Below are 691 nucleotides of genomic sequence, written 5' to 3'. Positions count from 1 at the left end.
TCGAAGAAATATCATGTAATATAGTTCATTGGGTGTTTGCAGTTAAGGAGGGGTATAATAGACATTTTGGGTGTCAACCATTGTGGTTATTTTCACCAGTAAGATCACACCCATGAAGAGCTTATCACAACATGTCATCCTCATGTACATATGACAGAGGCCGTCATAGTAGTGAATCAGTCACTCTCAGTCTGCATAGTTTTTTGTTGAATGTTGATCTTTGGTAAATGTTAACATAAGTCCTATGAGTAAGAACTATATTGTATCAACTGACATATACTATAGTTTTCCTGTTACCTCTTAGACCAGGGGTCACCAACCTTTTTTAGGGTGAGGGCTACTTTAAAAAAATAAAACAAGTCGGGGGCTACTTTTACCCCTTTTGTTGTTTTTGTTTTTTGCAGTGTATATATTTAGCACATTTTAACATTATGATATGCTTACCTTTAACCTTTGTGTGCTGTTTGGGTCTGTGGGACCCATTTTCAGTGTTTACTAAAAGAACATGTATGCAATTTAATTATTTTAACCTGCTTTATTTGGGGGTGGACGGGCCTCACCTCCTCTAGGGGGGTCCGGGGGCATGCACCCCCGGGAAGATTATTTGAGTGAAGTGAAGTGAAATGCATCAATCTGGAGCACTTTGAGCACAACATAAATTGATGGATACAGCTCTCAACACTCCGATGAA

This window comes from Trematomus bernacchii, unplaced genomic scaffold, assembly GCF_902827165.1.
Source record: "Trematomus bernacchii unplaced genomic scaffold, fTreBer1.1, whole genome shotgun sequence".
Lineage (NCBI taxonomy): Eukaryota > Metazoa > Chordata > Actinopteri > Perciformes > Nototheniidae > Trematomus > Trematomus bernacchii.
The sequence above is the reverse complement of the archived record's forward strand: the minus strand, read 5'-3'. Positions refer to the sequence as shown.